Below are 14,039 nucleotides of genomic sequence, written 5' to 3' on the forward strand. Positions count from 1 at the left end.
AGCCCACTGCTTGATTTTACAGCTATGCCTTGATGCACCATGCAATCTGTGTACCCAGTAAATAGGTTTTCTTTCAGATCTCTTTTCGGCAAGACTGAGCAAAGGCTGAGGCATGTCCGTGTTTTGTTTTGACATCTCGCATCCAAGACAATATTCTTCAATTGACAATGCAGGTTGTTGTGATAGCCTTTAGGCATGATGCCACTAATGATGTCCAAGCATAGTAACTACGGAAAGCAAACTCTGAAACATCTCTGTGGGTAAGCAGATTAAGGAAACAGAGATTGGAGGAAGTTGTTACTGTAACGGTTCGTGATATCCGAAACATTTGTTTTAGCGCAATTAAGATAAGCTAGCAGCAATAAAATTAATGATCCTGTGGTAATCTAATGAGAAAAAGTGTGAGAAGACATAACCAATAAAAAATGGAAATTGCATGTTTTCTGAAGAGTACATAATGACTTCCAGATTGTGCATGCTCTAGTTTTCTGTATATTTATTAGCAGAATACATTAATAGACCACCACTATGAAATGCTGTAGTTTATTCTTCTTGTAACCTTTATATTTGTGGAAGGCAGGCTGCAGTTTTCAGTCTGGGGCATGCTTCACTGTCATTTTCTACCCGTCCTCTTTGCTACAGACAGACAAATATATAAACAAATTTCTACATAGCAAAAAGAAAAGAAAGTTAGAAATTCTAACCTGTCCCATTAATCTATAACTATATTAAACACCAATTTGGCAGCGTACCACAGTTCACGCATAGCGTCAGTTCCCATTCAAGTTGTATGTGTGGTACTTAAAACAGCTGGACTGTATTTGTGTCTACACAAGAAAACGGACCTGACGAGTTGCTGTGGCATAATTTAATAGCGAAACTGGTGCTGTGATAACCTCTCCCCTCTCTGAGCAGACTTCCTGCGCTTGAGAAAAAGTTATCACTTCTGTGTAATTAATGAAAGTTAGCTATTTACCAGTGTAAGTACATCAGAATAAATACATGTAAGTAACACAGTTCTGTCAGATTTACTAGTCTGGAGGAGGAAAGTTTTAAACAGCAGAGGAAAACCCAAACAATTTTTTAAATGGCTGTGTTGTGAAACACAATTGTCTTGGTATTTGTAAGTTTATTTTACAAGACGTACACAGTATTGTGTATTGACGTTGAGATGAATTAATATCCTTTATTCAGGTGGGTATTTGTGATTATGCTGTCACAGTAGCTTGTCCAACGCACGCCAGGGCTTGCTTGCTCTGACTGGGTATCACATGATTTAGAGACACACATAAACAGGTGAGTCCTGAGAAGTACTTTTTGCTCTCTCGTAGCATTTTTAACTCAGTCAGAAGCCTGTGTGAAGGTTGGGGGTTTATTTCAGAAATGAATACAGAGGAACCATCCCCACTCGCACCCCTACTGCACAGGTGGAGCAGCTACATGGACGACATGGAGCGGGAGCACCCGGGAATGCTGGGTTGTGATTGGTCTGTTTTCCCGCGGCGCCAGGTGATTGGTGCTTGCTGCTGCCCTTCTGGAAGGTTCGGCGTAGGAACTGATGGGAGGGGGGGTGCAGGTGAGGGTTATGTGGAATCTGGGATAACGTTGGGGTCATTCAGCACGGGTTAGCTCCCTGCTCGTCTGGGTTGTCTGTGCACAGCTTTGTGCTTACTGTGGAGAGTGCAGGTGCAGGCAGCCACAAGAGCCTACCTGCAGCATGGCTGCCTGGTGCCTCATCTAGAAGCACCTTTGGTTCAGGCTGTGTGTTGCTTGAGAACTGAGGTGGATCACCCAGTGTCATCAGCTGGATTTGGTTTTGCAAGTGAGTTGTTACAGAAAGTAGATGAGCTCTGAGGGCTGTTACTCCTCTTCAGGTAATCAAAATTCTGGTGGTGACTACCTCTGTTGGCTTTGTTCTGCTGAGGAAAATAGTGGATAACACTGTCCTGCAGCACTGTGGAAACTGGTATTTCAGTAATAGCTTAAAATGCACAGGGTTTTGTGTCAGAATAACAGGGTGACTGCTTTTCTGCAGGAATATATTCTTATTTTATCCATTAACCTCAATTCTTGAAGTGCTTGTCAATTACAGAAGAGTGATGTAATTATTTTGTGTAAGAAGTTATGCAATGTATAGATGGCATTCTTGTACCTCAGGGTAAGAGAACTTGGGACACTACTATGAAATTTACATCCAGCTTTCCATGAAGCATAAGACTTGTGACCAGGGAAATGAGTGGGACTGTAACAACACAGGCTCCATCTTTCGTGTCTCAAAATAATTGAGTCTGTGCAGACAGTCTTACCCTGAGCAGTAAAAATGTTTTCATCCATAGCTGTTTCCCATGCCTTTCTGCAGGTGGTTACTCTGCCTAAAACATCATTGGGCTTCAGCTGGTATTACTGTGTGCTGAATCTGCAACAGAGGAAAGTAGCCAAATACTGCTACATCTGTCCTGTTAAAAAAATAATTTTGCTTTAAATTATATTATTAAAACTGCCTTAGGAGCAAGAGCATGGAGAAGAGCCTCACTAAGAGTTGAAGGGCTGCTGCTGCGTTTGCTAGGTGACAGTCTTTTTGTTACCAGATGGTACTGGAGAAAGAACTTTTAGGAAGGGATCCTCATTGAAGAAAGGCGTTTGGATGCCTGTCTTCTCCTGATCTGCATGTTTGCTTATTTTGCTTGTTGGCCAACTCAGGAGTGAGTATTTATCTGTCATTCAAAATAATTCTGTAATACAGTATTAGCTCTTTTCTTTCTGCAGAAAAAGTGTTTAACGTAAACACATGACCAGCAACAGTAATGTAGAAGGATTGAGCTTTCTTGCTTGTGGTTCCTAATTATTTTGGAAAGTAGGAACTCTGGGAAATACCTGACTCTTCCCAGTTACTGTGAGAAATTCTGTCTTTTTAGGATAAGGTGCATGTGTCTGCATGGCTGTGCTTTTTTTCCTAGAGATTATGGCTGCATGTAGTACAAAAGGTGTAGAGTAATGTCATGCAGTACTTAGTCGAACTTGCATCCCTGGATTTGCCAGTTTAGTGTAACTTTTCCTTCTATTTAGCTTTTTTGCTGTTCTCTTCATTTTTTACATTAATCTTCTGAGGTACTCCACAAAGAAATATGTGAAATTAGGCTATTACAGTGAATTACAGTGGAAGTTGAAGAAAATATTGGAAGTGTTTCAGGGAGAGCAACATTAAGTAAAAGAAATACCCTTATTTGCTGTGAGAATTCAGAATAAATGGAATGGAGAGGCTGTCTATCTAAATCCCTCATTAGGAATTGTTCACTTCCATCTACAACAGAGCATGCCTGAAGAACCGTGTGCTGCTTACTAGGTGTGAATATAAGCAGTTTGGGAAAGAGGCTAGTTGTTAGCAATTAACAGTGGTGGTTGTATGTTTTGCTCTCAGATTCAACAAGCTGAGAGGTAGACAAGATAATATGAAAATGTGCATTCTGTTTGCCAGCTAAAAGTGCTCAGAGCTATTACGTATGGCCTTATTGCTACTGTGTGAAGTCTGGGCTTTGATTTCTTCAGTCTGTTGTACTAACAGTAGTATTGTTATGATGAAAAAGACCTTGTAGGACTTGAAAGATGATGACATAGTTATAATTCTGTTGGAAATCATGTTATATTTACAATATCATACTACATTTACTGCTTCTACTTCAGTGTGCAATATTTGATGATTTTAAAGAAGCTATCTATTTACATTTTTTAAATTTTTTTTTCTTGGGTGGACACAAGAAATTTACATGCTGTACTTTTCTTACCAGTTCCAAAGCTAGCTGTACTCTCAACCTCACCACAAATTATGTACGTCTCCTCCTGCAGTCTAGTTTACTGAGTGGTTTTCCACCGTCAAAAAATATATATAAGGACTATATGAAAAAAAGCAGACTCCAGATACAGTAGATTAGGTTGCAGAGACATAATAACTTCTCCATAAGGTCCGAACTGTTTGACTGATCTCATAAGGAGTTTTTGTAAATGAGGCCTTTCACAGAATCGTGGTTGGGCATGAAGCTGAGTGAGGCTGAGATCAGGCTTACGTTAGGCTGCTGATTAAAAGGGAAAGCTTATTGCAACATGCTGTTCATTATCTGGTGGTTGTTTGATCAAGTATCTCACAGTTGCAGAATGGAAAGGAAAGCACTATCATGAATTTGCCAGTCATGAAGACAACCAAATTGATCATCATTTGTGCTGTGTACTCTTCTTGTGATTCTCTAGTATTAGGTACTGAACAGAGGAGAAACAACTAAGATGTAAAGAGGAAGATAAATTCTTGTTCTGGAGAGTTTTGCTTTGAAATTGTTCTGGAGAGTTTTGGTTTGGTTTAAGTTGCTATGTGCTAGCACAGTGTTGTGATGTTTGTACTGTAGATGCTGCAGGAGAATATTAAAAGAGAAACTTAATGATTGCTTGAAAACATGCAAAAACACAACTAAAAACCATCCCATGGATGTAACACCTGTGCTTTATTTTCTTTTTTTCCCAGCCATCTTAAGTGCCTAATTTTTCATGTTTTCAGTAGACCTTCCATATAAAATGTAAAAGCTGTGCTGGATCATTATCTGTTATATCATTATTACTAGAATAAAATTATCCCCTTCCCAAAATTTTAGAAAGGAATGAAATTACAGAATGTTTAAGCATGGATTCTAAAGTACGTAGCAAAGATTTTATTCATGAAGTTTTAATGCCTGAGTACAATCTGAATATGTTTCTGTGAAGGTTTTAATTGCAAGCCGATAACAAGGGAGTCTTTTATGGCAACAGTCATTCATTGGATCATGATCAGAAAGCAAAGGAATAGAATTCTGAAGAAGGGAGGCCAACTCCCTCATTGCTCATGTTCCCTCCGCTGCTTTCAGTATAATTATGACGTATTTCTGCATTCCAGAATTTAGGGGTGGGGGCAAAAATAATGGGGGAGGGAAGTTAAACCCTTTGGTAGTTTTGACTCACAAGAAATGTGTTCTTATTCAAAGAGAGGTCTGTCTCATTACTGTACAGAAACCAAACAATAACCATTCTCAGTGGCACTGAAATGAAATGTGGGCTGGACCAGCAAACGCAGTAGCAGATTTGTCCAGAGAAACATTGGGGGTTGTGTGTCTTGGTGGATAGATCCTGCTTGTTCCTTGGACAAACATGAAGATTTGCCTCTTTGCATTGAGCTGTGCATACTTTCACCGCAGGAATGTTTGAAAGCCCCTCATGTCACTGTGACCCTGTGGAATGAGGAGGGAGGGAATCCCATGTGCTTTATAAACAGGCCTGGAAGCACCACTCACCCTGCATCTGTCAGACTGGTATTAGTGTTTTACTGAACCAGCCATGCAGATTGATTATATTTTTCACTTTTGCGATTGGTGGTTGAGTAAAGAAAATATATTCTTAAATAAAGTGATTTACAGAGCACTGGTGATCTCAAGTGACTTAAATTTCATCTTCTTGTTGAGGCTTCCAAACCAGGAGGGATAATCTGATCTGTTATTCCAGTTTGATGGTAAGATAGTAAAACCCCAGTTGTCTAGCTTGCTAAACGTCTGTGGGAATTGTTAGCCTGATTGTGTTGGCCTGTGCTGGTAGAAACAGAATCATAGTACTGCTACTAAATGCCACTTGTAGCCTTGTGAATGTAATAATGGACAGGGTTTTTTTGTCAAGCAAATTTTCCATGTTCTTGTAGATAGATTTTTCTAAACTTACTTTCTTAAATGTGTTTAACTATCCTTGATCTCATCTGTCATTATCTAGAGTCAGAATTTCTTTTAAGCAGCATTGCATACCTGAGAATGAGAGAGTGGACAGTGGACCTTTTGCTTAAAGGTGGGGGATGCTACAGCCAGTGCCAGCTGTGGCCAATAAGGAGTTGGTCATTTTGCTCATTTGTTGCAGAGCCCTGGGGCTTGCAGTCGCTGAACAGCCTTTCATCCTTCTGACTTCAAAGTACCGCTGGGAACTTCACAGAAACAGGCCTTAGTTAGATCTGTAATTGAAACATATCTATTAGACTGACCTACCTCGTCTTTTCAAAGTATCTTGTTTGTGACTTTACAGCAAATGAATGCTGTTTGCAGGTAGAGCACGTTCTCCTGTAATTATTGCAGCTTTTTTTAGTTATGTATAAATGTGCATTCCTGAAATTCCATTTAAGATATGAATTAAAAGCTAGCTTATCTCCCATTACCTATATTTAAAGAATAATCAGGGCTTTTAGGGGTATGGAAATTAATTGTTTCATTATAAATTTGGCCTTAGCATTTTTGACCTGGCCTTCAGATTTTGTCTTCTTTATCCAGAGGAACTAAGAAAATTGTGATCAAAGAGCTAAAGCTACAGTTGGTCTAGAGGTTTGTGGTAGGGAAATATAAGGTAAATGCACTTGTGAGATTCCTAAAACTTCACACGTGTGCATGCATAGGTGTGTGAAATCCTCATTTCTTTGTGTTCTGTCATAACAATAGACGTTCTGGCAGTACAGCTGCTTCATTGATAAAGGATTTTCAGAGCTAGAAGCATTATCTACCTTAGTCTGAGTTAAAAATCCTATCAATAAGACTTCTTCTGTAATAGATTGGGAATGTCTGGTTATGAGGTGGTATGTCAGAGTGTTTGACCTGAGTCTGGTGGGGATGGGGACTCTACACAGCAGCTTATGTGGTGCTGTGCTTTGGATTCCTGACTAAAACACTCTTCCCCACAGAGACCTTCATATTTATGGCAAGTGGAACACACATGATGGCTAATGTTCAAGTAATGTGTTGCTAGGAGCAGCTGGCTGAATATTCCAAGGTGGAATATTCTGGTGGAAATACAGTGCTTCTATACAAGGTGATAAAAACGTAAGGCAACCCTGTTGCATGATCTTGAGAATGAGCTGTTTGAGGATCTGGGCTCTGTGGCTCACAATGAGCAAGCCCCTGTTGGTCTTCGTGTATGAGATTCCTGGAGAATGTGTAATATAGGAAAATCACAGAAGTAGCTAAATATGCCATAGGACTTTGGTTCTTTGAATACCCTGTAAAATAACTTTGAAATTTTTGTAATGTCAGCTAATATGGATACTGGTTAACCCTAGCTGTGCACTGATGTACCCGAAATCTGTGACTACTAAATGGCAAAAATCAGCTGCAGCCAGTTTGGGGTCTAGCAAAAGACCCAAGAATACCTCAAGTATACAGTAACAAAAAAAAAACAAACACCAAAAATCAAACCAAAATAAACAACAACAAAAAAAATATATACACACATATCTCTTTTTAATGCATGCTAGATAGCCTGCCAGGTATTAGAGGCTTTGTGCCAGCTGGATTTTTTTGTCGCATGGGCTGTAGGTTAGTCCCTGTAAGAGCAGAGTTGTTTGTGAGGATAACAAGATTAGTTCATTTGGGGTATCAGAAATATGGAGCATTTCAAGGGAAGTATTTTAATGGAAGTGTCCTGTCATTTTTGTACTTCACTATGCTGAGGGGCAAAAAAGCAGATGTGACCTGTGGCAAGTTGGTACTGGAATGAGCAGTGGAAGAAGGAGAAAAGAGAGACTGGGATGTAATAGCTATAGGAAATTAGCGAAAGCATAGATCTTCCTGAGAAGCCAGGAAGCAAATACAGACATGTATGTTGTTTCTGCTGAATTTTCTCAACATTCCCGGTCCATGAGAAATTCAGAATGACGTTGGTTTGGGTCCAGTTCAGACTCAGTTCCTCTGAAGCAAAGAATGCTGCTCTTCTGTAAGATCTTTGACCAGAATCGCATCAGGATTTAAAACAGAAACATTCATTCTGATGATAATTTGACCATCACTAAATTGGTCAGCTTCAGAACCATGTTAGGCAAGGTGTCCAGTAATAGCACTGTGTCCCAGACAGAAATTTTTGCTCTGAATGGGAATGTTTGCTTCTTTACATTAGTCAGTTGCTGCTCACAATGTCGGTCCGTCTTTTAGGGATTATAAAATACTATGTCACAAAACAAAAAGCTTTTTTTTTTTTTTTTTTACCAGAGATTGTATTTTTCTTTTGGAGGCTTTGCAAATCTTGATGTGGCTGTTACCTCTGAAATACAAAGATATTTTGCAGGGGTTGCTAAGGAGATTTTGTGGGATTGAAGTGCACTGGTAATTTACTTTTAAGTTGTTTACAGGAGAATATGAATGAAATTTCACCACCCACAGCAAGGCAAACATCTGTGTGTGATATTATTTCAGAAAGGTTTCAGTAGAGATGAAAATGGCTGTACGAACGCACTATTTGTAATCCCTTCCTCACTTCCTCCCCCCCCCCAAAAAAAAAAAAAAAAGGATTTTACTGTAGTTTAACATCCCAGGGCAGTTGGCTAGTTCAGCTGCTGGTCCTGATGTCAATATATCCCACCGCTCACTTTCGGCGATGTTTGGAGCCTATGTGGTTGGTTGGCCATAATGTATTCTGTTGAGAACTTACTTTTCCCTTATGTGCTTCCATGTACCAGGAGGTGACTGAAGGTATCCTGTTAGCAGGTCTGCAGGCTGACTGACAGCTAATTGAAATTAATGGGACTGGCCAATTTAATAGGACTTCCAGTCTGGCTTCTCATGAGTATTTGTGAACACACATTCTTTTTTCTAACTTACTATTGATTTTTATTAACCAGAAAGACCTGACTCTAAGTAAAAATATTCAAAATAAATACCATGAAATATTCACTACCTTCTGCACAGTAAGCCTGAGCTATCTAGAAGCCTGTCAGGATTCATAGTCTGGCTGAATCTTTTGAGTCTACCCTGAATTAATTGTCAAATTTACCCTTATCTACAGTCTCTGTAATTAAAATACATTTCTAAGTCTTCTAAATTCTTCTTTTGTATTTCCTTTCATGTTCTCTTAGCTTCCCTTTCTGTATTATGCTTACTTTTTATGCAACTTTGGAAGACAAAAGCATTCTCAAGTTTCAGCCTTGACTTTTCAGACATCAGAGCATTTTTCACCCAGTATTCTGGGCGCAATGGTGATATTTAGAGTTCTAATAAAGAGCTGAAGAAAGGGAAATTAATTAGTACTTTGCTAATAAGAGATGCAGATGCTGTGACTTTGCAGGTAAGATACTAATAAGCCATTTTACTGTGTATCTGCCCAGGGTGATATATTCATCTGTTAGTATCTTTTTGTATAAGTCTGTACCAAGGTGACACGTGAAGAGGGCGAGGTAGAATTTTACAGCCTCTTCAGTCTCTTTACTAAGATTTCTTTTTTGGTTTTTTTCCAAGCAGAAGATGCTTTTGTCTATTTTATTTTGCTAATTTAAATAGAAAAATCATCAAACCTTGAATACTTCGAGTTTCTGTACATGTTGTAAGACCAAGTAGTATGAAAGGAAAGCTTCTTTAGACTTAATTGTAGCAGCAGTCAGACCATAGAGCTAGAAGGAAAAACGTTGCAAAATGGATGGCATTTGCAGCAAATGGCAGAACTCTGATTTCTTCTCTTGAACAAAAGTCCTCCCAAGAAAAGTTTCTTCTGAATTTCAGGCATTGAAATTAAATAAAATATAAAGATTCATATGCCGACATATTCGTATGTTGGCAGGTTACATTTGTATTCTGCAGAGAGCTTGTACTAACTTTCTGCATACATTCAAGAGTCATTCTGAAGGTAATTTGGCTTTTTTTCCTCACATAATAACTAAAAAAAACCCAGCAAGTAACTCCGCCTGTTTTCACCAGAAAAAGCAACATTTCAAAGGTGCTGAAATAGGATCAAGAGGAGATTTCCACTGGTTTTACCTGGTTCCAGTACAATGTTGCCCCAGTTTTTTCAAAGGTAGCACTAGAAATGTTTAATTGATAAAAATAGTCCCATCTTGCATGTATTTTTTTTCCAAGGACATGTCTTCCATTTTCTGACACTGTAGCTGAATTTGAATTACGAAGAACAGTACAAAAATGAAGCTCAGGAAATCGAGCAGTTCCTTACCCACTGTGGGTTGATTTTGGGGGTTGGTTTTTTGTTTGTTGGCTTTAAGCCTGAATCAGTCTACTTTCTTCTTTATTTTAAAGGGAATTTTGATATGGTGAAGCAAATAAGAGAGGTAGAGTCTTGTGTGACTCTACACAGGCTTTTGCCAGAGAATGCCAGATAGTGAAGCCTAACACTTGTTAGGAAGAAGCTGGGCCTAAAACGCTGGCTTTAGGACAACGGTCTTGCTGTTTTAGGAGAACAGAAGGCATCATAGAGGTCAGTTGCTTCAGAAGCAGAAATTGTTTCACTTTCTCCTTTTTCAGTTACTGACAGTTGTAATGGCATTATTGTGAAATACACTGTTGTGTTTCAGTGAAACACCACCCCAGTTCTGTTCATTCAGCAATTTAAATATCTTTATAATAATCATCACAGGCTATTGTTTAGGATATTGTTTTTTATTCGAGGGAATGCAGATTCTTGTGTGCTGATATGCTGCTAAAAGAAATCATGCAAATTATCCAAGAATAGCAAGTTATCAGGAGGCTTAACTTTATTATAAAGAAATCTGAAATTCCAATGTAATTTTCTTTTCCAAGTCAACAAATATACTAAAAATCTTTCTTTTAAGAAGCCTTTGATTAAATTGGGATTAGAAAAGTTATTAATTCTGTCAGATTTCCTGGGGAAATGTTATATACCCTATTCTTACCAAGAATTTGAAAATGCTATTGATATATTTGAATATGTTTTCACCTTTTTTTTTTTTTTTTAAAGTATGTAATCAAATGTTTATTTACCAGTCAGATGTTAGTAAATGGTACTCAACAATGCATTCAAACTACTCAGAATCCTGCAGGGCTTGTCTTTGTGTGGGAGGACAGTGAATAATGTTGTCAAAGAGTAGAGTAATCCAGAAATTACAGCGGCATGTTTTGGAGGAATTTGGTTTAGAGGGTAGATATGGGAATAGCTATTTTTTTTTCTTGTGATGCACTCTGCAGCTGAAGTAGAACCAGACTAATGGAAAAGATGTGTTCTCAGTTCTCTCAGTTCTGTTCATCTTTTGGGTAGAATGTAAAAGGAGGGTGTACTTGCATACTGGAATTTCTGGAAGATGGGTGTTGCCATGGATACACTCAAGCAGTCAAAAGTGCTTGTGTGAATGCAAAGCGCTAATTTTTCTGCTAGTTGCAGGAGGATTTGTTCTGATAAGAAGCTGGTGCTGCCTCTGTTTCTTCTGCCCCTCCCATTTGTTATCGAAGCACTACAACTCTTGGATGTATTATGTTGAGGGGCACTGAATTCTTGTGTTGTGACAAAGCAACCTCTTTCCAGCCTGCTAGTATATATGAATGTGCCTGTCTTTCCATTGTAGGGGGATAGGTGTTTGCAGCGGAAAACAATCTCTGTAGAACAGATAATGAAGATAGAAATAAGTCAGACGTGGAAATACCAGAAGGCTTGTAGCATCCACAGCTAGTATGCTTTTCCTGTGAGTTAGAATCCCAAATGGATTTGACAGAAGGAGATTCCTCTTTGGAATGTACAGAGAATTAGTATTGTGAGCAAAAGAGGCTCCTGAAAATGTGTGGGAAGAGGATTTAAAGTAGTCTCTGAAATTCTGTTGTAATTCTGAAAACTTCCTTTTTCCTTGCCGCTTGCCTTGCTCTTCTGTAAGCTGCAGTGCTGAGGAAGTTTCTGATAAGGGCTGTCACCTTTTTGATGTCTTTCTCTTATCAGTTCAACTGTTGGTTTCCTTCATAGCATAATCTGCAATCACAAGATTATGTGAATGAAGTTGCATGGAGCTAAATGTGTCTGAAGAGAAACTGGTGCTGGTGCCTACAGCTGTTACCAGAATTTATAGGTCTGGTCTGTGTACCTGGCAGGCATCTTGAGCGTTGCCACTGTGACCAAGGAATCTGGGCAGTGATGGCTGTAGCTGGTGGTACTCAAATCAACAAATGCTGATAATGTCGTAATGGTTGTTAGCAAAAGGAGTATCTTTGTCAAAACTTAAGAGAGATCTAGGCTTTTACATTTCAGTGGGGCAATATTTGTTCATCTGACTAGTATTCCATTGGCAGAAGTACTGATATCTAAATTGAATGATTGAACCCAAATCATATAGCATGTAAAAGGCAGACTGATGTTGATATTGTTACTATTTAGGTAAATATTTTTTTATTAGCCAGTAAAAAGGAGCTGAAATCCTGCTATTCCTCACTGTATTATGGATTAATCTTGGTTCAGTTGATACCAACCCGTCTGGTGTACGCTAGTAGATCCTTATGCTTCATATCCCTACTGTTGACCTGTGAGTCCATATTCCTTATACCAAATAATAGAACAGAAGTAGTTCAGTTGAGTCAGCCTTCAAGGGGGGGGGCACGAGGAACACAGCAAAATACCCATTTTTTTGTATTATTTGTTTATTATATTATACCCATCTCTATTAGTAGTATTTCAGGTGTAATGCAGCCAGAATTCTAATGTTTTCCATGGTAAATTATACTGGGAGGATGCTGCTATGATATGTATTCCAGAGCGCCTTATTTGTTATTATGAGAAATGCTTTTCCATAAGGACTCATAATTTTAAAAAAGCATTATCAATGGGAATAATAGTGTGCTGCACTTGGTAAATGATTTCCTAATAACCCTCAGTATTCAGTTCTTGTTTTGTGAAATCACACTTTTCTAAAAAACTGCTGAGTATAGCTGAATGTTCCAGATGAAATTAATAATAAATTAATAGTAATAAAGCCTAGAGTATAAATGTATAGAATAACCTGCTTAGAGAGCACACCTCTGACAGAGGGACATCGATCTGTGTGAAGAAAAGGCTTGTATTGCTTGAAGAAAATATGGTAAAGGCCATATCCCCTAAAATTTTTCATAAAACCAGCTAATCTGCATTTAACAGTAAGCGATTCTTTGGTGTGCAGACTGACCAGTGGAGAAAGATCTTTATTATTTTGCTTCTGTGCACATAGCTTTTGCCATCTTTTCATTATGATGTTTGAACTCTGTGTTTGTTTATCCTGTACAGTTACTGAGAACTAGAATCTTTCCATTCCAAGGACCTGTGGCCAAATGGGCATGTCCATTAAACTAGCTCAGTAGTCCTGAATCACTTGAAACAATGGATTTCTTACTTGCTCCAAAATCCTGACAGCTCACTTCAGCTCTCCGTGTCTTGCTGCATGACTGTTGTTATGACAACCATGCAGCGTTTGTTACTAGTGTTACTTTACTACTTGTGTGTTAATATCTGTGATGCCTTGAAAAAAGGTGTCATTCTTTATTTTTGAATTTACACTAAACTCTGCTAGCCCTCACATAGACACACTTCTTCCAAACTGAGGGAACTTTTTCGTGTTTTAAACAAGTCCTGTTAATGCGCAGTATGAATATCTGAAAGGTAAATTAAGTCATATTCAAAAAGATATTTAGAAGCCTCTATTCTCAGGTTTTAGTAGCAATTAGGATTTTTGTGTGCTAGCTATTTGGTAGTTTGTCTGCTGAACCAGATGTGAGACCAGAATAGAAACTAGCGTTTAAGTCTGTGCACTAGTTTATTTTGCCATTGTTTCCTTGTGTAGACAAGCCTTCTGTATTGAGGAAAATTGTAGGACTGGCAGTTCTGATGACCGTGCCAGGCTGACAAAACAGTAAGCTGCTAAGATGTCTCCTCCTGTTGCAGAAAGCTGGAGAGCAGCTCAGCCTTCATGTTACGTCATCTGCTGTTTTTCTGCAATTTACTGATGATACTGATTGTCACAAGGTTTTAGTGATTTTAGGCATGCTACTAACAGGCACAGAAACTGTATGGAGTGTGATTTTGTCTTGTGCCTTATTTTTTTTTTCTGCAGTTTTGGCTTGGAGAACATAAAAGCAAAGAAAACCAGTGAATATATGGAAGTTGGGCCATCTAACAGACAAATTAGTGACTGCCTGAGCCATCGGACCTGATGAAGCATAGTTTTACTTATGCTCAGCAAAGCTATGGTGACCACTTCAAAACAATTATATTCTTGGTTTTCAATTTTGCTGCTGTAGTGAGTTGCTTTCCTCCTG

The 14,039-nt window shown here is 38.7% G+C and overlaps 1 long non-coding RNA gene across 1 annotated transcript in view; it reads left to right on the forward strand.

The window, feature by feature from the left end:
• The first annotated feature begins 1,658 nt into the window (after positions 1 to 1,658).
• The window catches only part of LOC134155666 (uncharacterized), a 111,254-nt gene continuing 98,873 nt past the window's right edge, over positions 1,659 to 14,039 (forward strand). Inside the window, exon 1 of the long non-coding RNA XR_009961668.1 lies at positions 1,659 to 1,874. This is a non-coding gene — a long non-coding RNA (uncharacterized LOC134155666). The remainder of the gene's footprint in view (positions 1,875 to 14,039) is intronic.

Source organism: Pezoporus occidentalis, unplaced genomic scaffold (genome assembly GCF_034315485.1).
Source record: "Pezoporus occidentalis ecotype Australia unplaced genomic scaffold, CSIRO_AGI_Poc_V1 ctg8, whole genome shotgun sequence".
In the NCBI taxonomy this organism is placed as follows: Eukaryota; Metazoa; Chordata; class Aves; order Psittaciformes; family Psittacidae; genus Pezoporus; species Pezoporus occidentalis.